The 21,466-nt window shown below is 37.7% G+C and overlaps 1 protein-coding gene across 4 annotated transcripts in view; it reads right to left on the bottom strand.

Moving 5' to 3' along the window:
- EDC3 (enhancer of mRNA decapping 3) overlaps positions 1 to 15,996 on the bottom strand; it is a 62,139-nt gene extending 46,143 nt beyond the window's left edge. The window contains exon 1 of one of the 4 annotated variants that reach the window (XM_039856635.1): positions 15,871 to 15,996. The gene's annotated coding sequence lies outside the window, so the exon portion shown is untranslated. Of the gene's footprint in view, positions 1 to 8,415; positions 8,518 to 15,844 lie in introns of those variants that run through there. The other 3 variants (XM_039856634.1, XM_039856633.1, XM_039856636.1) reach the window with 3 other exon arrangements.
- Between the last annotated feature and the right edge of the window lie 5,470 nt (positions 15,997 to 21,466).

Raw genomic sequence — 21,466 nt, 5'->3', positions numbered from 1 at the left:
AGATCCAAGAGTCTTCGACACCACCTACTGGAAACCAAAAGAAAAACACCTTCTTTGCAACAAGCGAGGGATCATTATATAATAAATCTTTCTGGGGGCGGGGGAAGGGAAGCAGAACACACTTCCATTAATGCCCAGGCAGTGAAATAGTCCATTAGACACCATGAACAACCAAGGTGGCAAGGCATCTCAGAACGAAAGAGAAAAATCTCCAAAAAATAAGCTTACATAGAAATATGCGACTTAAATGACAGAGAATTCAGGATGGTACTTCTGAAGAAACTCAGTGAGTTCCGAAACAAATCATATCAACAATTTCAGGAATTGAAAAACAACTAGATGAGCAGAATGAGTTCTTTAGCAGGGAAACTGAAACCCTCAAAAAGAACTGAATAGACCTTCTGGAGATAAACAACATGCTGCAAGAGCTGAAAAATGAAATAACAAGCTTGGGAAATAGAGTCGACCAAATGGAGGAAAGGATCAGTGATATTGAAAGCAGAAATCTAGAAATAAATCAAAAGGAGGAAGAGAGAAACCGAAGAATAAAAAATAATGAAAGAAATACAAGAACTAGCTGATACCATCAGAAGAGGAAAAAGAATAATGGGAATTCTCGAAGGGGAGGAAAAAGAGCAGGGAGTAGAAAGCATTTTCAGATAAATAGTTGATGAGAATTTCCCAAATATAAGGAATGAGCTGGAGCTCGGAATTTAAGAAATCAATAGAACATCCAATTATCTCAACCCAAAAAGGCCTCAACCAAGATACACTGTATTAAAAAAATCAAAAATCAATGACAAAGACAGAATTCTAAGGGTAGCCAGGGAAAAGAAGACGGTAACCTATAAAGGAAAACCCATTAGATTACCGTCCGACTTCTCAGCACAAACCTTACAAGCCAGAAGTGGTGGAATCAAATATTCAAACTATTAAATGAAAGAAATAACCAGCCAAGAATAAAGTATCCACCTAAGCTCTCCTTTAGATATGAAGGAGAAATAAAGACCTTTCCGGACATAAAAAAATTGAGGGAATTCTCCACTATGAGGCCTGCACTACAAGAAATACTGAAAGAGGTCAGCTGACCTAAAACAAAATCACACACACACACACACAAAAAAGCATAATTAGGAATAAGGTGATTAGCAGGTTGATAAAAGCAGAGGAGTGCAACCCTTACTACGAACAGGGCATTATAAGCTTAAAAAAAGAGATTTGCAATAGCAAGATAGTAATGAACATTCAGCACACATAGGGACAAAATGAGACGACTATGACTGAAAAGGAAAGGATTCAAAGATCCAAATTCACAAAGGGGAATGGAGATAAGGTACACACAGAAGAAGAGGGACGACTGTACATATACGACTATCCTTTTCATATTTGTAATGGTAACCACAGACCAAAGATTTAGAACCAAAGTATATAGCATAAAACAAGGACCAGAAGGAAAACCCACAAAAGCCAACCAAAATAAAGAAAATAGAAACACATGGACAAGGAAGCAATTAAAACACCGAGATACCAAAAAGCAAAAGATAAAATGTCTGTAAGAATACCTCATATTTCAATAATCACCCTAAATGTAAATGGACTGAAATCACTAATAAAAAGGCACAGAGTTGCAGACTGGATTAAAAAACAAACCATATGCTGCCTCCAGGAGACACATGTCAGTTCCAAAGACAAATATAGACTCAAAGGGCAAGGGTGGAAAATGATGTTTCAAGCAAATGGCATTCAAAGAAAAGCGGGAGTAGCAGTACTAATATTGGACAAAATAGACTTCGAAATAAAAAAGGTGAAGAAAGATACCGAAGAACACTTCATAATGAATCATGCACCAAGAAGACATAAAACTTATTAATATCTATGCTCCCAATCAGGGAACCCCAAAATAAGTAAAGCAATTACTAACAGAACTAAGGAAAAAACAGACCAAAACATTATCATAGTAGGGGACCTAAATACCCCACTGTCAGATATGATCATCCAAGCAGAAAATCAATAAGGAAATAACATCCTTAAATGACACATTAGACCAACAGGACATGATTGACATTTACAGAGCCTTCCATCCCAAAACAGCTGCTTATACATTCTTCTCTACTGTACATGGAACATTTTTAAGAATCGACCACATACTGTAACACAGAGATAGCCTCAATACATATAAAAGGACTGAAATCATACCAACCATATTCTCTGATGATAATGCTCTGAAACTAGAGATCAACTGCAAAAAGTAATCAGAAAGAACCACAAATACATGGAGACTGAACTATATGCTACTGAAGAATAACTGGGTCAGAAGAAATAAAAAGAGAGATCAAAAGATGCGTAGAAATGAATGATCATGAGAGTACAAATATCAAAACTTTTGGGACACGGCAAAAGCAGTCATAAGAAGAAAGTTCCTATCAGTACAGGACTACTTCCAAAAACAAGAACGAGCCAAAATAAACAACCTAACGCTTCATTTTAAAAAACTAGAAAAGGAAGAACAAATGAACCCTAAATTAGCAGAAGGAAAGAAATCATCAAAATTAGAGTGGAAATAAATGAAATTGAAAAGAAAAAAAAATAGAAAAAATAAATGCACCAAAGAGCTGGTTCTTTGAAAAGGTTAATAAAATTGACAAACCCTTGGCTAGAATCACAAAAAAAAAAAAAAAAGAGGACACAAAAAAACAAAATGAGGGATGAAAGAGGAAAAATTACAACAGACACTACAGAAATACAAAGGATCATACAAGAATACTATAGAAAAAGTATGTGACACCAAATTTAATAACCGAGAAGAAATGGACCTGTATTTAGAAAAATACAACCTTCCTAGACTGAATCAAGAACTGGAAAATCTAAATAGACTGATCAGCAGTATGGAAATTGAAACGAGCATCAAAAACCTACCAAAAAGTAAAAGTCCAGGACCAGATGGCTTCAGTAATGAATTCTACCAAACATTCAAAGAAGATTTAATACCTCCTCTCCTCAAACTCTTCCAAAAAATCGAAGGAGGCGGCAATATTTCCAAACTCATTTTATGAGGCCAACATCACCCTGATACCAAAACCTGGTAAAGATAACACAAAAAAAGAAAACTATAGACCAATATCTCTCATCAATTCAGATGCAAAAATCCTAAATAAGATACTAGCAAACCGAATACAGCAACATATTAAAAAGATTATACATCACGATCAAGTGGGCTTCATCCCAGAGGCACGGGGATGGTTCAACGTATGCAAATGAATTAATGTGATATACCGCATAAACAAGTTAAAAAATAAGAATCATATGATCATATCAATAGATTCAGAAAAAGCCTTTGACAAGATACAGCACCCATGTACGATCAAAACACTTAACAAAATCGGTATAGAAGGAAAGTATCTTAACATAATAAAGGCCATATATGACAAACCCTCAGCCAACACTATACTTAATGGTGAAAAACTAAAAACCTTCCCTCTATCATCAGGAATATGGCAAGGCGGTCCACTACTGCCACTGTTATTCAATATAAAATTGGAGGTCCTAGTGAATGCAATCAGACAAGAGAAAGATATAAAAGGCATCCTAATAGGAAACGAAGAAGTCACACTGTCACTATTTGCGGATGACATGATTCTCTATACAGAAAACCCTAAAGACTCCACAAGAACACTACTAGAAACAATAAGCAAATACAGTAAAGTCTCTGGATACAATACCAACATTCAAAAATTCATAGCGTTCCTATACTCTAATAACGAAGTGTCAGAAAAAGTGGAAAAAATAATTCCTTTTGCAATTGCAACAAAAAGAATAAAATACCTAGGAATAAATCTAAGGAAACATGTGAAGGACCTATATAATGAAAACTGTAAGACCCTATTAAAAGAAATCGAAGAAGATACAAAGAAATGGAAAGATATTTTGTATTCTTGGATTGGAAGAATCACCACAGTTAAAATGACCTTATTACCTAAAGCATTATACAGATTTTATACAATCCCCATCATCGGCATTTTTTAAAGAAATGGAACAAAAAAAAAATCGTCAGATTTGTGTGGAAGCACAAAGGACCCCGAATGTCCAAAGCCATCCTGAGAAAAAGAATGAGGCTAGAGGCATCACTCTGTCTGATTTCAAATTATACTACAAAGCGACAGTAATCAAAATGGCATGGTACTGGCAGCAAAACAGACACACGGATCAGTGGAACAGAATCAAGAGTCCAGAAATAAACCCATGTTTTTATGGGCAAATATTTTTTGCCAAACATCCGAAAACATTCAGTGTAGAAAGAAAATCCTCTTCAATAAATGTTGCTGGCAAAACTGGAAAGCCACCTGCAAAAGAATGAAACTAGACTGTCGTCTAACATCACCAAAATTAACTCAAAATGGATTAAGGACCTGAATATAAGACCTATAAACAATAAAATGCATAGAAGAAAACAAAGGAACTAAACTCAAGGACCTTGGACTTAAAGAACATTTTATGAATTTGACCTCGATGGCAAGGGAATTCAAAGCTAAAATAAATGAATAGGACTACATCAAACTAATAAGCTTCTGCTCAGCAAAAGAAACCATCGACAAGGTAAAAAGACAAACATCCGAATGGGAAAATATATCTGCAAACAAGACCTCCGATAAGGGCCTAATATCCAAAACATACAAGGAACTCATACAACTCAATAACAAAAAAACAAATGATCCAGTCAAATAAATGGGCAGAGGACCTGAACAGACACTTCTCCCTAGAGGACATACAAATGACCAACAAATATATGAAAAGATGCTCAACATCGCTAGCTATTAGGGAAATGCAAATCAAAACCACAATGAGATACCATCTCACACCTGTTAGAATAGCTATAATCAACAGGACAAGTAATAACAAATGTTGGAGAGGATGCGGAGAAAAAAGAGCCCTCATACACTGCTGGTGGGAAGCCACTATGGAAGGCAGTATGGAGTTTCCTCAAAAAACTAAGAATTGATCTGCCGTATGATCCAGCAATCCCTCTACTGGGTATTTACCCCAAAGATTTAAAAACTCATATTCAAAAAATATTTCCACACCGATGTTCACAGCAGCATTATTCACTGTATGGCCTGGACATGGAAGCAAGTGAAGTGGCTACAGTAGCTGTGGTACATATATATAATGGAATATTACTGAGCCATAAGAAGAGATGAAATACTGCCATTTATGACAACATGGATGGACCCTGAAATAATCATACTAAGCGAAATAAGCCAGGCAGGAAAGACTGAAAATCACATGATATCACATATGTGGGATATAAACCTAAAAGCAACAAATGAACAGGACAAATAAAGACTCATGGACATGGACAATGGACTAGTGGTTAACAGAAAGAAGGGGGAGGGAGGAAAAAAAAATAAAAAGTTTTAAAAATTTTATGTATATAAAGTATGAAAAAATAAATAAACTGGCAAGATAAATAAATAAATGTTATCAGGAAAAAAATGAAATGTACATGGGAATGCAAAATAGAAAGGCCAAAATCATTATGAAAAAGAAAAGCAAAGTTAGATGTTTTACACTATCTTATGTCAAGATTACTATTAAAGGTATAGAAATCAGTGTGGTATTGGTGCAAAGATCAATGGAACAGAACGGAGTCCAGAAATAGACCCATATGCATATAGTCAATTGACTTCTGATCAAGGTACCAAGATAAATTAGTGGAGAAATTGAAGTATTTTTCAATAAATGGTGCTAGAACAACTGAACATATATGAGATAAAAATAACTTTCTATTCCCATCCTACTCCAGATACAAAAAAATTGAAGCAAACTATCTAAACATAAAACTAAAACTAAAGCTACTAAAAAACAAAACATGAGTATCTTAGTGACCTTGAGATCGAGAAAGATTTCTTAGACAAAACACAAATAAGTACTAATCATTAAAAAAAATTTGATGACTTACATTTCATCAAAATTAAAAGGTTTCGCATCGAAAGTCACCATTAAAGAATACAAACTGGAAGAGCTTAAAAAAAGACGCAGTGAGACCAGCTGGGATGCAACTAGAGCAGTCCATTTGAGAGATGATGGTAAGCTGGAATAGGTGGAATCAACTGGGAAAGAAAAAGTTGATGGATTCAAGACCTATATAGGTAGTGGTTTGAATCTGGTGATGGTTTAATATGGTAGGTAACAATAAGGGGGAAAAATACACCATTAATAGGAGGTGAATGGAACACATATAATCCCACAGCTGTTACACACCTACCACCGTAATGTGTAAGAAGAGCAGCAGCAGCTAGCATTTATTGCACACTTACTATGTTTCAGGCACAAACTGAAACTTTAGGGGCATTCTTTCCTTCTACCTTCATGACAATATTATCGTATTTTACAGATGGGGAATTTGCAACCCAGAGATTATACTGGATATTTTACACACCTGTAACCAAGGCATAAAGCCAGCTTCTTAGTGCAAAGGCATATTTTCCATGTTCTACATACTATTCCACTGCATTCACATATCACAGTTTTCTAATTTCTTCTCACTAGACTTTCAGATAATTGCATCTTTCACAATTTCAGTTAATGCAGCAATGATCAATTTCATTTAGTGCTTGTCTTAAATTATTTTCTTAGGATAGAGCCTCAATCAGTCAAGAGGTAAAATCATCTTTTTAACAGATTACAATGTACCAGAGCAGAAAACTATTTCTTTCAAACCAAATCATTCCCTGGATGGGTTTAGATAGTCATACATTTAAAATAATGGTACTGTAATGTAATAATTAGAAAGATATTCCATATAATCTTGCCCCATCCCAAAATCACTCAATTGGAGGCTACCTTCCAGGTAACGAAGCACTTCAAGAAAACTTGCAGATTTAGGATGGCAAAAAGGTGGTCTTGCCTTCTATTATAATCACCCCAAAACAGTGAGTGAGAGGAGAGCGAGAGCGAGAGCAAAAGCCAGAGTCGAGGAGAAAGTATTCACAATAGAAATAATCTGATAAAAGACTTTATATCCAGATATATAAAGAAAGCTTACAAGTCAGCAATAAGGAAGAAAAAATACTTTCAAAGCAGGCAAAAGAAGTTATTGGAATGGCTAATATACATATGAAAAGCTGTTCAATGTACTTATCAAGTAAATGCAAATTAACATCAGACAACCCAAATGTCCATGATGGATGAATGGATAAAATGTGATAATATACATACAATGAAATATCATTCATCTGAAAAAGGAAGTTCTGATATGTTACAACATAGAAAAACCTTGACATTATGCTAAGTGAAATAAGCCAGACACAAAAAGACAAATTTAGTATGATTCCACTTCCCTGAGGTTTCTAGAGTAGTCAAACTCTGAGAGACAGAAAGAATGTGGTGGCTGCCAGGGCCTGGGGGAGCAGGGAATGGGAGTTATTGTTTAACAGGTACAGAATTTCAGTTTGGGACAATGAAAAAGTTCTAAAGAAGGATGGCAGTGATGGTTGCACAATGTGAGTGTACGCAATGCCCTGAACTGTACAGTTTAAAATGCTTAAAATGGTAAATTTTATGTATACATACAATAAAAAAAAAATCACTAAACTGGGAAAAAGCACTGTAATACACCAGTTACGTCCAATACAATGGCTTAAAATGAAAAGGACTGGAAGGTAATACAAAAACGTGTGTGATGATGTGGAGCAAATGGACCTTCCTTACATTGCTGATAATGTAAAATGATACAACCACTTTGGAAAAGTTTGGCAGTTTCTTATGACATTAAACATATACCTAGGACCCAAAATTTCATTCCCAGGATTTACCGAAGAGAAATGAAAACACAGTCACAAAAAGACTTGTACACAAATGTATAGTAGTTCTACTGACAATAGCCAAAAACTGAAAACTAGAAGCAGATAAATTATGGTATAATTCTGCAACAGAACACTATTCAACAATGAAAAGGAACAAACTGCCTATGTTACAACAAAAAAAGATTCTCAAAAACTAAGTGAAAGAAATCACACAGATGAGTACAGACAAGTATATGAGACAATTCGTAAAATTCCTACAAGAGGCAAAACTACTTCAGAGTGAGAAAAATCAGAAGTGATTGCCTCCAGGGTGGAAAATGGCTTGGATCGGGGCACAGGGCCTTCTGGTGCAATGGGAATGTTCTAATATTTTATTGATGCAGTACTTAGGAGGATGTATACTCCATCCACAGTCACTGAATTGGGTGCTTACCATCTGTGCATTTTACTGTAAACTCTATCTCAATAAAAAAGGCAAAAATGAATATGTAGCCAACAAAAGCACTATATAACACCATAGAATATTTAGCCATTCCTCCAACATAAGATTAATTTCCTAGAAAGGTTTTCCACAAAATGTAAGATGAAAACTCACACAAAGAACAGTTCTTACCAAAATGTCTATTAGGCATTTCACAAATGTCCAGACAGCATTCTTGATTTCTCCAGCCTCATGTTCAACCAGCCCTCAACTTGTTCCTTCCCAAGCCACTCCCTTATAAATAAATGAAACCAACAACCACCAAGTTACTCAGGCCAAAAAAAAAAAAAAAAAGGTCATCCCTGATTCCTTCCTTTCCTTCATCCCATACATTTAATCCATCAGTAAATTCTATTATCACCACCTCAAAAATACGTCCATTTCTCTCCATCTCCAGTACCGTCTTCCTAATCCAAACCACCATCTCATAACTGCAGGAGTCTCCTAACTGGTCTTTCTGCTTCCACTACTACCCCTCCAATTCTTTCTCTACATAGCAACCAGAACAAATTTTAAAATGTAAAGCATTTGTCATGACCCTACTTATCAACTGTACTTATAATCAAGTCCAACTTCTTTTACATGGACTATAGGCCTTACATAATCTGATTTCTGCTAACCTCATAGCTTCATCTCTCACTATGCAGAGGGCCGTGTTAGATTTCATCTCCCACTATTCTCCAGACACAATGGCCTTCTTATTGTTCCTCAAACATATCAAGCTTGTTCCTTTCCTCCAGAACTCTGCACCAGGTATTCTCAGAATACTCTTTCCCCAGCTCTGTGAATGGCCTAGTTCTACCTTGTCTTTCTGCTATCTACTAAAATGTTACCACCCCACGAGGCTTTCTCTGGCTACCCAATCTAATGTAGCTACTCCCCATCACTCTCCAATACTTCATCTTCTGTTACGACCTCAAAATAAATCACCATATGAATTAACTTATTTTTTATGTTGTGTCACTCCACTAGAACTTAAGCTCCACGAGGGCAAGGGCTCATCTCTATCCTGTCCAGTCAATAATAGTGCCTAGAATGGAAGAGGAATACAATAAATATTTATTCAATGGTTAAGTTAGAGATAATAAATCTGACAAAAGTTAAGTACTCAAAATCTAGAGTATTTAAATATTTATATCTAAATGTCTTGGCTCTTCTGGAAATGGTTCTAAAAATACAATATTTTTTAAGCATTCTCTATGCAAAATCCTATATAAGATATGAAATCTAACACGGCCCTATGCACAGAAGGAAATCAGAAAATAGCAAATGAGTACATATGTAACATGTAATATTAAGTACAAAATGAAACACTGGCTTAGTGTTTTCCATGAAAAATAAAAAATGAACAGAATAGTATTTTGAGCTGTTTCAAATATTAATTTCAGAAATATACCTACGTTAAATATCATCTAAAAAAGGAAAAATAATAATTAAAAAAAGCATATAAAGGATCCAAAAAGCACTCCTGTGGTAAGAAAGAGTATGTCCCATCAGAAACACAAAAACCTAAAGACAAACTCAGGTAGTTCTCCAGTGATCTGAGTATCATAAAACTATCCTGACAGAACAGAAGATAAAAGAAACAATGCATTAGCAGGGTCATCCATAAGACTTTTTTTCCATTTTATTATAGAGAATTTTGAACATACCCAAATGTAGACAGAATAGCATAACGAACCTTCATGTACTCAACACTGAGTTGCAACGAGTATCAGTATATCTCTAAGAATTTAGGAAACCAGGTAAATTTCCAATGCAACACAATTACCAAAACACTGATGATAGTAAATAGAACAAACTATACATATTTTAGGCTTATTTTCCCCTTCCAGATCAGCCTTTGTCTACCTAATATCAAAAAGTATGAATTTCTTTTCATATTATTTATACTCATCATAATCCTACTCTGATGTTCAGATGAAGAATGAAAAGCTATAATAATAACTGAGTAGAATTTTTAATAGTTTGAAACTGTGGATTACTCGAAGTATATATTTTTCAATATTAATAGAAAATTAGTTCTATATTAATAGAAAAAAATTTTAAACTACTCAATATGTAACAAACTGCCCTTTTCTTTTACTGTCAGAAATTTCCCTCTAAGTAAAATATAACGTTAACGCATTATTCAAAACTCATCAAATAGGCATACCTCATTTTATGGAGCTTCACTTTAATGTGCTTCACAGATGTTGCATTTTTTACAAATTGAAGGCAAGACCCTCCACTTTACTGCAATACTCGTTTTATTGCAGTTGCCTGGAACCAAACCCCTAATATCTCCAAGGCATGCCTGTATTCTATAAAAAAAATTCTTTTATTAACTGAAAACAGTAAATCTAAAACAAGTGGAGTGCCAGCATCTGGGTTCCTAATCAGATGAACACCCTAAGGAAGGGGGCTTCATCAATTACAGGGCTAACCCCTTCAGGTTAAAAGAAGAGCTACAGCTGAAGCAGAAGGAAATATAGGAGCTACAAAGAACCAATCTTTGATGCCTTTTATTTTCTACTTTTCTATCAAGGTATAACTTATTATAATAAGTCTACATATTTTAAATATACAGCTCAATAAATTTTTACATATTAATTTGCCCACAAACTGCCACCCAAATCAAGACACAGAATATTTCAAACATCCCAGAAGGTTCCATTGTGTATCCACAAAGGTAGCCATTATTCTGGTACCTACAATGAAAGATTAGGATAGCTTGTTTTTGATTTTCATATAAATGAAATTAGAAAGGTTCTCTTTTAAAGTGCCCGGCTTCTTCTGTTCAATATTACACCTATGAGATTCATCCTTGCTGTTGCATATAGCAATAGTTCATTCTTTCTCATACTATAAAACTATGCCTCAATGGATTTATCTATTCTCCTGTTGATAGACAGTTGGCTTATTTACGGTTTAGAGGCTATTATGAATAAAGAATTAAACATTTTTGTATATGCCTTTGTGAACAAATGTACCCATTTATGCTGAGCATAGTACATGGGAAGTCATAGATACAAAACTATTTTGTTCAAATGCTGAACTATCAAGATTTCCAGACTACAAAATGCCACACTAAATATGAAACTTTACTGTATCATTTCTCTTGTAGGAAGCCTTTAGATAACCATGCCAGATAGCCGTAAACAGTTTTCCACGTGTTATACACCTGCGCAGTTGCCAAATGATCCGTGAACTACAAATAAACAACTTGCCAACTTTAGACCTCCTAACTTCCATCTCAACTGCCATAACAGACAGACCTTAACGGCATTCAGATCCAAGGGGCAACTCCTTGGTCTGCTAAGGACAATTATAATCAATAGCTGTGGATGAGTAAGTGGTTAGTTATGAATTTTTGAAAAACTAGGTATTTTTCTGTGCATCCATCTGGAAAGGTATTTATAGAATCAAATATCTTGGAAATGGCAGAGATCTTAAAAGAAAACATCTAGTACAACCCTACTACTAAGTCCCTATCTTCTATAAAAGGCAGCATAGTGAAAGAGCATGGATTTCTGAAGTCAGAACCCACAGGCCCAGGTTCGCTTCTGGACTCTACCACTTACCAGCACTATTACCTGAGCAAATTACCCAACTCTGACTCTCAACTGTCTCTGCTACAAAATGAGAATTATACCAATTATATCACTGCCTCACAGAACCACTGGTAAAGATTAAATGAGATAGTCTATAGAGTTTCTACCATATGGCAAATTTTATTTCATATGTCTCTTTTTAGCGGAAAGAATACTGGCCATATAGGGGACTTGAGTTATGGCCCTAGAAAATCCTACTCTGAGGGCCACCTCCCTTTTCACCCAAACAGAACTACAAAAATGCCTAAATTACCTCTAAAACATCTTAGAAGTGAAGTCCCAATCTTCAAACTAGAATACACATATCCCTAGGGGTACACAAAGATATGCAAGCAAGGGAATCAATTTCTACGCTTCTCTTTCATAAACCTGATCTGCCTAGATAATTAGATTATCAATGAAAGATTTGCAACCATAAAATTTATTACTTCAGGACAGGGGTCAGAAAACTATAGCCCATGGGCCAAATCTGGCTCACTACCAATAAAGTCTTATGGGCACACAACCGCACTCAGTTTGCTTGTTGTTTGTGGCTGTTTTCACACTACAATGAAAGAGCTGAGTAGTTATGACAGAAACCACATGGCCCACAAAGCCTACTATCTAGCCCTTTACAGAAAAAGTTTGCTGACTTCTGCTTTAAGACAAAATTCTGTGAGAAAAGTAGAATGGCTACAAATCCAAAAAGGAAAAATGTGACATGGACAAAATCCCAGAATGATACAAATTACCAAAACTAACTTAAGAAGTAATAAAAAAATGTGGATAGCTCTATATCAAGTAAAGAAGATTTAAAATCTTCCCACAAAGAAAAGCTCAAGCCCAGGGGACCTCACTGGTAAATTCTATCAAACATATAGAAAGAAATAATTAATGATCCTATACAAGAAAACATAAAAGGAAGGAACATTTCCCATGAAATTTTACGAGGGTAGTACAGTTGACCCTTGAACAATGCAGAAGTTAGGGGTACCAACCCCACCAAACTGGAGTCAAAAATCCACGTGTAACTTTTGATTCCCAAAAAGCTTAACGCTGTTTCTTGGTATTCACAGGAGACTGATTCTAGGACACCCCCGAGGACGTTCAAATCTCATATAAAATGGCATGAAACAATACATACAGTAGACCCTACACAACACGGTTGGTTGAAATCTGCGGATGTGAAACCCAGGGATAAGAAAGGCCAACTGTGCATTTGAGAAAAAAAAAATCTGGAAACCTTTTGTTGTAACCCGTCGGAGTGTCTTTGTTTATTCGCCGTGGCTGGCCATAGTGAAAAAATTAAATAACTGAAAAGAAAAAAAAAAAAAAATCTGTGTATAAGTGTACCCACACAGTTCAAATCCATATTGTTCAAGGATCAACTGTATTACTCTGATACTAAGGCCAGAAAAAGAGATTATAAGAAATTCTCAAATCAATATTCATCATGAACAGAGTCACAAAAATTCTTAACAAAATATTAGCAAACTGAATTCAACAACATATAAAAATTATTATACACCATGACTAAATGGGTTTCATTAAAGGAACACAAGATTGGCTTAACATCTGAAAAATCAAGTAATATAATAAGCATTTATACATATCTTAGCAAGTTTTTTTAAATATATTTTTTAAAAATTACTATGGTATTTAGAAAACTTTCTATTTATTTTTAAAAAGTCAATATTTATGTCAGAAATTACATCCTAAACTTTAAAATTAAATGTTTAAACTACCTAAATTTATGTTGAAAAATTTCAGATGCCAACTTAAGAGTGTGTAAGAGACACAGATTTCCCAGTGTTTTGGACACTCTCAAGCAAAAATGTTTTAAGACCACACTGAATATGCCTGAAATGACAAGGGGAAAAAGAATCACTCATGCCAAAGCAATGCCATCATATCTTCAGACAGCCAATAAAAAATTACTTTTTAAAATGCGATGAATTCGGACTCCTTTTAACTTCTACCCTCAAATTAATTTACTCTTGTAGAGTACCCAGACTTAAACCTAATATTCCAGGTGTGAGCCAATCCTCTTTTCTCATTCTTACATTTTCCTAATGTAATCTACTATTGCAGATCCTATCAGTTCTTCTCACAGCCTAACAATACTACTGATGCAGAGGACTGAGACTCCACATCTCTACCTTCATTAACTGGTATAACTGAATTTTTTGGACCCAAGTAAAATTCCTCACATGTATATGACCCTTCCATTTCACTAAATTGCACTGGGAAAATCTTGAGATTATCCAGATGGTACTTTCTCTCTTCACTTCATAAAGGCAACAAATTTGATAAGTACATCTTCCAGGTAAGGATTCAAAGACATACCTTGTATAAACAAAGAAACAGAGCCTCAACTCAGATCACCTGAATCCAAGCTGTAAATTGTGTCCATAAACCAAACCCCTCCAGACACAGATACTCTAAGTCATGACTCCATCTAATTTTACCACAATCTAGCACATTCTTCCATCTCATCCACCAGGCCATCATAAAAGACTTAACAAATGCCTTGCTAAAAAAATGACACAGTATCACTATGGATACTATACTCCTTTGAGCTATCATTTGAATGTCCTGTCCTGTTTGTTGTTCTAGCTGAATTTAGAAGAACTCTAGTAACCCTGCTACTCTGGCTGAGAAAACAGGAAAATGATATTTTCCACTTTGTATTAATTACAGAATCTCAGGATTCACAAGAATCTTAAACATTTTCTAGTCTAATATTTTTCAAATTACAGATCTTTAGCTATCAGACCCACTGGCAGTCAGAGTCAATTTAGTAAGTTACGATCAACTTTTTTTTTTCTATTAAAGCACATCAGAGGGCATCAAATGTAGCAAGGGAAAATCTCTGTGTCCCCTGTGTGTGTGTATACACATACCTTGTGCATGCAGAGGCACACTGACAAGATGTAGTATGTATCTAACTGTGGGTCACCAGTCAAAAAAGTTTGAGAGAAACTTTGCTAGTCCCACAGCTCTAAGCACACAAGGAAGCTCCACCAAAAAATACTAAGTAATCAAAAAGTTACATTATTTGTAATCATCTTCACTTCATACAGAGAAACCAACAAATAGGAGTTTTGTGCTCAGTACACCTAATTTGTTGTTCCTAAAAAAAGACTGGAGTGCATCTGAAGTCTCCCGCTGAAATACGGACTTGCTCAAAGACAGTTACTTTGATGGGACTGAGACCAATAACGACAGACAGCAGAATGAAATGTCTGTGTCTAGGGAAGAGAACAAAAACCATTCTAGGACTCGAGTTCCTCATCTGTTACCAAAGGAGAGGATTATTACAATTCCTAATTCTGGAAGTGGGAAATTTACTGAAAACCAGTTGGCCAAGCAGGAGGACTATGTCTTCCACACACCAATACACTTTAACCACTTCAACAATCAATTATTGATAAATTCAATCAATATCACGCAAAGAGTACTTAAAATAAGCTCAGACTTACACCAACATCAAGAAAGAATCTAGGGGACGTCCCCAGGATTCAGCAGACGCTAGGCTCCGACAAATATCATTAATTTTCCAGCCACCCTTCCCTTTCAGATTCCAGTTCACCTCTGTCCTCAAGTTATCAGTGGCACACAGATGTGGCACTCGTGGTCTTCCCTGACACCTTACTCTACTGTGAAAAAGGAAACTGAGGCACCGAGCAATGAGTGGGCGAGCTGCAGCAGCCATCAACAAGGCTAAATCAAGAGCTTAGGCCTCTAATTCCGCACACCTCATTCAATTCCCAGACTGTTTAGAATCCCACCATCCTCCGCCTCTCACCTCAAACCATATCCCCGAGGCAACCCCTAGTACCCGGCCCCCTACGTGCCCGATGCGGCCCCCAGCTCGTGCCCGCCTTTATGAAGGTCTACGAGGCCTGGACCCCAGAAGCCTAAAAGCAAACCCGCCTGGCAACTCCGGAAGCCCCCTCCCACAAACGCCCAGCCGCCGCCCCTCGTACCCACTTCCACGCTGTCGGGCCCGCGCCTCTTCGACACACCACGCCAGACCAACCGGCCACGTAACGGGACCCAGAGACCGAGGGGTTGCTCCACGTCCACCCCGACCGCCCCAGCCGCCGCCGCCGCCGCCGCCGGAAGCGCACCGCGTTTTTACGCCACCGTCGTGAGGTCACTTCCGGCGCGACGCCTTGGAATCAGGAGAGCAAGCCGTTGCGGGGCGGGGCGGGGCGCCCGGGAAATTTGAGTTTGAGAGCTTGGAGGTAGGCCTGGCTTGCGGTCTTCCAGAACCGCAACTGGGCGACCTGATTAGAGTTGGGGTCCTACCCCTCCCCGGATTAGATGCCTGGGGGACTCCGCTCTTTCATTCTTGATGACAAGCTCCGTCTTTTCCTCCAGTCCCCGTTGCGCTAGTCTAGAAGCAAGAGTAGGGGACTTTGAGCGGTGGGGTGGGGGCTGGTAACGTGGATCCCATCCTTAATCAGTCGCAGCTGTGGGACTCAATAAGCAGGCCCCCGGGACAGATAAAGGAAACAGATTCCCTTCGTGGTTGATCTTCAGAGTTATCGGCTTCGGCTCATTTGGGGGTTAGTGTCAGCCAGTCTATGCTTCACTGCCGCCGCCGCCTCGCCCCCAAGTACTCGGGACTGAGGAAAGTGCCTCTCTCTTCCCGTGGCATTTTAGTTTTGGTAGTCTTGATTTAAAAAAAAAAAGAAAGAAAGAAAGAAAGGTGTTTACGGCCAAGAGTGAGTGTAATGAGGAATCTTGGAGCTTAAGTTTACAAGGTTTTGAAGCCTGACACCTGGTTTGGGGAACCACTGCTTGGGCAGGCAGCATAGAGTAGGACAATGGTTCCAAACTTGGCTCTTCAAAATCAGTCGAAGAATGTTATAAAATCTTCATTTTCCAGGGACTCTTCCCTTCTTCACCACCAGAGATTCAGTTTTACTAAGTCTGGAGGGGCCCTGGCATCTATTAGGAGCACACCCAGGTTTTGGAGCCATTGGTATATCAGACTCAGGGGTGAATCCTGAGTTGAACTTATTCATTATTTGTTTGTTTGTTTATATTTATAACAAGCTATGCAACTTAGTTAAGCCGGAGATAAGAGCTAACAAAATTGCTGTGAAATTAAAATATGATGTGCATCCGAACTGGTTGATAGTCCTAAAATTAACACATGATTGGCCATGGTGGTTGTTGGGGCTGGGTGATAGTACATAGGGATTTATTATATTATTATCTTGTCTACATTTATGTATGTTCAAAAGCCACCATAATGAAAAAAGATTTTTTTTTTTAAGTAGCAAATATTTAAACACAAGTAACTGGCCAACATCCAGCTTTACCAAGGCCAGCCTCACTTGGTCTGTTAGTACATCTCAAACAATATTATGTTTGTAATGGTTAAATTAGGAACACCTTGAACTATGTAGCAGCAAGAGAGAAGTTTAACATTACACTGAAAGCCTTCCTGGTTTGATAAAATTAGTTCATTTTGGAAGCCTTAAGCACCTTAATAGAATGGGATGCAGTTGCTAAAAGTTAATGAATAGCTACTGACCTGGAAAGAGCTCCAAGAAAAGGCTACAATCTTATTTTTGTGAAAATAAGCTGCATATGTGATGTTCTGGTGGTGGGGGGGGGAAGGGTAATTGCCTGGAGAAAGGTCTGGAAGGATACCCTCTAAACTGTGCTATATCTACCTGGGGGCAGGAGGGAGATATGGAAAGGGAGTATAGGAGTAGGTGAAGATTTTAATTTTTTACTACAAGTCATGTGCCTCATCACAACATTTCAGCCAGAGGTGGACAGCATATATGATGGTGGTATATACCATATAGCCTAGGTGTGGTGTAGGCTGTCCAATCTAGGTTTATGTAAGTGTACTCTGATGTTCACATGATGAAATTGCGTAACGATACATTTTTCAGAACATATCCTTGTCGTTAAGTAGTACATGACTGTATATACTTCTGAATTGTTAGGAAAATTGAGTGTAATTTATAATTTTTAAAAAATTCTTATCTCAAGTCATCCTGAAATGGAGCTCCTTAAGGGCATTACATCCACCCCCTCCACCCACCTACCCTAGAAAAAGTTAGCTTCCACTTTCCCAAAAACAGAGGCAGACATTTAGAATGGGGCATTGGTTGTTTATGCAGAAAAAATTATAATTTCATGTGCACTGGTAATCAGTGGGGAAATTCATATTTACAACTTGGAACCCAATCAGAGTTACATCTTGCTTACACCCACAAAAAAGGGAGTTTGTAGCAGTCCTCCCTTTGCCTCAGCATGCTGAAGAATACAAAAGGGCAGAATTCAAGACTTAGAGACACAGAACTCAGATGCCATTAGTGTCCCACAAAGTGAGAAAATTCCCAGCTTAATAAGTGGAGCAGGATACCAGCATTTTACAGGGAGTATTAAATGAAAATAAAGCCACCTAACAGCAATAGAATTAGCACTTATTTTAACATTAAAGTGAAAGTTGTGGAAGGTTGTAATTAACCCAAGACTGGCAATAAGGCCATGCCATTAGGGCATAACGATCCCAGGACACAACATCTTGGCATCCAGAAAAGGTTCCACAGAGCTTGGAAGAGGAGAAAACCAGGCTCATCACAACAGAGGCACTTTTCATAGTCATTCCTATTAAAAGATTGTCATTGGCAAAAACTAGAAACTGATTTCAGATCCCCCTCTACCTTATAGTAATTGTAGCATATAAATTGCTTATTAATTACATTAAAAACCAGTATTGTTTTAAAAAAGTATATATGAATAGAATCTTCTTTCCATAGTTCTTTGATCTTCTTTCCAGAGTTCCTGCCTTCAAGCTGCTCACATTCCAGAGAGGAAAACAGAATTACAGACTAGCATGATACAAAAGCACAGAGTACTATGAGAGCACATAAGAAGGTCCCCTAAAAAGAAAGTTGGGGCAGGGAGTACTAACGGGAGCACAGGAATTTCTAAATGTGTCACGTAGGTTGAGGTATAAAGGAAGAAAAGGGATTAATTAGTGAGTAAAGTCATTCCAGTGAAGAGAGAGGTACATAATTAGCCAAAGAAGTGTGGATAAGTGTGGCCCATCCAGGGAAATACAAATAGTTCAACTGGATAGAGCATATATGTAAAAAGAGGAAGTGATGATAGATTTAGAATGATAAGCAGGAGCCAGATCCCAAAGTGCTTTCTATGCCCTAAGGCATAAGGGGTCCCTAATCCCCAGGCCACAGACCAGTACCATGGCCTGTTAGGGACCACACAGCAGGAGGTGAGTAGCGGACCAGCAAGCAAGCTTCATCTGTATTTGCAGTCACTCCCCAGTGCTAGCATCACCGCTTCAGCTCCACCTCAAATCATCAGGCATTAGATTCTCATAAGAGCAGTGGTCCCTGGTGCCAAAAAGGTTAAGGACTGCTGCCCTAAGGAACTGGGATTATTCTAAGGGCAATGGAAAACAAATGAAGACTTTTAAGCAGGAAACTGCTTATGGTAGGAGTGAGAGCAGTTGATAAATGATGATAATCCAAACTAAGGCATTGCAAGTGGAGTCATAAGGTGAAGACAGACATCATAAGATAATTAGGAGATAGGTCCAACTTTCAGGTTTATGGCTAAGGGAAAAGATTGCTTGGTGGTGCTATTTGCTGAGATATGGAATAGAAGAGTATGAAGAGGTTGTGGGTAGGCAGTTCTAGAGGAGAAAAAGGAGATAGATGATAAATTCAGGTCTGCATGTTGGTTTTAAGGTACCTATGGGAGCAGTTAAAATCCTTAGACTTGGAAAATTGGGGGCCTTGCCTTAGACCCCACACTTTAGATAGTCCCCACTCTGATTCTCCTCAAGCCAAGCCTTTCTCTGTGGGGCTAAAGGGACATGATTATTCAGAGCTCACATCCCCATTTTCAGACCTGCTTCATTTCTTATTCCTAGGATTCCAAAATTTCCTCTCGAATGGCCTGAGTCTACTTTCAGCCCATAGACAAGCCTCTTCCCCAGGTCTGCCCTCCTGAGAATGGACCTCTCTGCCATCATGCAATACTCCTAGGCCTAAGGAGTGGCCAAAAAAGGTGGCTGTTTGGGAGGAGAATGGATGGAGCTTGGAAATTCAGGCCAAGATGTTTATACATGTGGACCTGAGAAGCCCCTTACAGTATGGGGTAGAAGAGGAGTGGGAAGAAAAAGAACAGATCAGGGATCTCTGTGTGTACTCTTGCCCTGGCCATGCACATGTTAGGAGTGGGCCTGCTGTAAGGCACCTGGTGGGAAACTGGATATGTGGATCTGGAGCTCAAGAGAGAGAGATGAGATTTAGAAGTCATCAATAACCAGACAGTAATTAAAGTCCCAATAATGGGTGATATGGTACAGGGACAGCATATAGCATGAGAAGAGTCAAAGGCCAAGGACAGAACTCTAAGGTACACCAACATTTAAGGGATACACACAGGAAGGGAATGATTCAAAGGAAATTGAGAAGCAGTGGCTAGGAAAACAGAAGAAACCACAGCAGTTGATGATACCAAAGAGACTCAGGAAAAAAAGAATTTTAGGAGAGCAGTCAATGATGCTAACTACTGCAAAGAACTCAAATCAGGGGAAGACTGAAAATGTCCATTAGACTTAGCAACAAGGAGATCCCTGGTGATTTTGACAGGGGTTTAATAGCAGAGTGAAGAGGTCAGAAATCAAATGTCTGTGGGTTGAGAAAAGAATGGGAGGTGAGCAAATGGAAAGCGTTGAGTGTAGACAACTTCAAAAAGTTTGACAATGAAGGTAAGAAATGAGATACAGCAATAGCTACAGAGGCAAATGGAATATTGTAGTAGTTCAGTCACAGAATTTACTCCTCCCCAAGTTCTCTTAGTCTTCCTAAACTCCCAAGTTAGAGAACTCCACCAAGAATTGCTGGTTATAGACAGTTATCAGAACTAGATGGACTCTACCTGACCCCAGAGGCAAGTTTCTGGGAACCACTCTGGAGAAGTGGGCACCCACTTGCCTTCCCTGACATATGGAAGGGGTTGCTTTTTTTTTTTTTTTTTAAACAAGACTTATTTCTGCTTTCATGTGCTGTAGGCCACACTAATAGTCTCTAACAAAGACATTAAATTCTCAGGTCAAAAACAGCACAGCACTAATCTACAATTCTTGACTACATGTCATGAAGTTCTGGAATGGCAGAGCTGAAAGAAACCTTAGAAATTATCTACTTTACTCACCCCCATTAGTATAGGTGAGGGTTTAGCAATTTAATGGTGGACCAACATTGGGATTTGAGACTCCATTACTTATATGTAAGAAGAACATACGTCCCAGTTTGCCTGGAATAGTTCTAGTCATGCCCACTACCCTATCATAATGTTTAATATCACCCCCTTTTCCTTTCAAATACGTTCTGGTTTAGACAATAAATTCTAAGTCATCCTACTTATATGGTATAGGTTTGGGGGCTAGGCATATTACTAATTACTTAACGTAAGATTATTTTTCTTTTATGTAATCTCAAAAGTTTAAGTGTCTTAAACTTTTACGTGTCATTTAATAAACGAGGTAATATACATGAAAGCAGGTCCTAGACTATAAACTGCAAGACAAATTTTAGGATTAA

The sequence above is a fragment of the Pteropus medius genome, unplaced genomic scaffold, assembly GCF_902729225.1.
Source record: "Pteropus medius unplaced genomic scaffold, Ma_sr-lr_union100, whole genome shotgun sequence".
Taxonomy (NCBI): Eukaryota; Metazoa; Chordata; class Mammalia; order Chiroptera; family Pteropodidae; genus Pteropus; species Pteropus medius.
This window is presented reverse-complemented; position numbering and strand designations above follow the sequence as displayed.